This window comes from Lathyrus oleraceus, chromosome 1 (assembly GCF_024323335.1).
Source record: "Lathyrus oleraceus cultivar Zhongwan6 chromosome 1, CAAS_Psat_ZW6_1.0, whole genome shotgun sequence".
NCBI lineage: Eukaryota > Viridiplantae > Streptophyta > Magnoliopsida > Fabales > Fabaceae > Lathyrus > Lathyrus oleraceus.
Genome location: NC_066579.1, coordinates 84,444,284 through 84,446,404, shown reverse-complemented (window position 1 = coordinate 84,446,404; position 2,121 = coordinate 84,444,284). Strand labels below are relative to the sequence as shown.

Genomic DNA, 2,121 nt, shown 5'->3' with positions numbered 1-2,121 from the left:
TACACTGGTAAGTACCACTACTATTACTTTAGTGGATCAATACACTTACTAATTTACCGTTCAATGGCATGTAGACTTGGGTTGGTGATGGATAAGATTATTTTTTTAAACAACCGGCATTCTTAAAAGTTATGTTGTTGGTCGATAAGGTGGTGCTTGAGAATGGGGTGATTGACTTGGCAAAGAGATATTGTAAATCTTTTCTCAATTTAAGGTGGATTTTGAGAAAGCTTATGATTTAGTTAGTTTGTGAGTTTCTAGACTATATGGTTTTCATATTCAGGTTTAAATATAAGTAGAGATCTTGGGTGAGAGCATGTGTGTTTGTTGAAAATTTAATGGTGTTGTTTAATGGGTTCCCAATCCAAGAGATTATTATCAAAGGGTTTGAAACAAGTTGGCCTTCTATCTCCTTTCTTTTTCCTACTTATGGCAGAAGGTCTTAGTGGACTGATTAATAGGATTGTTGAGTTGATTATTTTAGAATTGGATCCTCTAATCTTGTTGTATCCTATCTGAAGTATGTCGAAGATACTATTCTCTTTGTAGACCCGTCAATTGAGAATATGTATCCCATCTTGAGTATGTTAAAGATACTATTCTCTTTGTAGATCCGTTAATTGAGAATATGTGATGTATAAACGCTATTTTTAGGGGAGATTTTAGATGACATGACCTCCAAGTTTATTTTTCAAAGAGTATCCTAATAAGGGTTAATGTGACTCCTATTTTCTTAATAGTTCTAATGGGACTAAGGTCTAATTGATTCTATTATGGATTGAGGTCTTTCGTTGTGGTCTTCCCGATCACCATGTATTTTTATTTTATTTTGAGTTGTTTGTGTTTATTCTTTTTTAACTCCTTTCAATATCAAAAAAAATAAGTAATTAACACAATAAAATTGGGAATTATGGAATAGAAAAAACATATCTACCTACGAAAAAATCTTTGTTGTTTCAAATTTACTTTTCCCCTAAAATTAAAGGATTAACTTAAGTTTTCCTAACACACAGTTTACAATTATTCTATGGGGCTAAATCCACACACTTTACAATAACAATGAGATGAAAAATGATCAAAATATTCTAAAAAAATAATAACAATTTCAAATTTTTACTTTAAATTTCATCGCTATCACAAGAATAGTAAAATGCAACTAATCAATTAAAGTAAATCATAGTAATTATATTTTTATGAATATAATTATCGCAACATAAAGAAAAACTAACACAATTAATTAAATGTAAAAATCTTCAAACATAACAACAACAAATTCCTGTGTCTTTGGCACACTCTCCACCTGCAGTGTTTTTCTTTTCCTTCACACAAAAATTGAAACAATCACCGCTCCGATCTGGACATGCTCCCAATAAAAAGCAAGATCCAGCATCTAACACATCCCCTTCAACTACAATCAAAAATTAAAAATAATATTAATTTAAAACTTAAAACATCACTCCCATATTCTACAATAATTCTATTGAAAATATAATAATATTTAGATATGAAACTAATTTATTACCCGCAACAATCGATGAAACAATGCACATAATTGCAAAGATGAATAGAAGAGAATTGCTGCGAACTGCCATTATCTTTGGTAGGTCAAAAAGAAAATTCTTGTACAGGTTATTTATTTATTTTTGATCGAATGACATATAAAACTTTGCAATGGGTTATTTATAGCAAAAATAACCTAATTTTTTTCTCTAATAATGGAAAATTCATAAAAAATTCAATTGTACTCAATATTACAAATCTCCAATTTCAAATGGGGAATCTTAAATTAAGAAACAAAATAGTCAATCTTTTTAAAATAATTTTTATTATTTTAGTTATTTTGTTTCTAAAATTAAAAGAATTTTCTTAAGATTAGCATTCATAATTTTTAAATAAATAAAATTTTAAAATGCTAATATCTTTGTTTTAGATAGGTTGATTGAAAAAATATGAAAGTAAAACTGTTAAATTTTTTTAATAAGAGGATTTTTTTGTAAATAAATAAAAACACATGAACAAAATTGTAATTAACTTTTTTAGATATTTAAATTGTTAGTTTTTAAAAAACTGATATAGTTAATGCAAATATTTTTAACAAAGTCTCCCAATTTATTTTCTAAA

At 27.3% G+C, this 2,121-nt stretch overlaps 1 long non-coding RNA gene across 1 annotated transcript; it reads right to left on the bottom strand.

Annotated features, from left to right (window-relative positions):
• Positions 1 to 1,097: 1,097 nt before the first annotated feature.
• LOC127115461 (uncharacterized) lies at positions 1,098 to 1,653 on the bottom strand. The gene is made up of 2 exons (XR_007800737.1): positions 1,523 to 1,653; positions 1,098 to 1,408 (listed from the first exon to the last, which is right to left on the bottom strand). It is a non-coding gene; the product is annotated as an uncharacterized LOC127115461 (long non-coding RNA).
• Between the last annotated feature and the right edge of the window lie 468 nt (positions 1,654 to 2,121).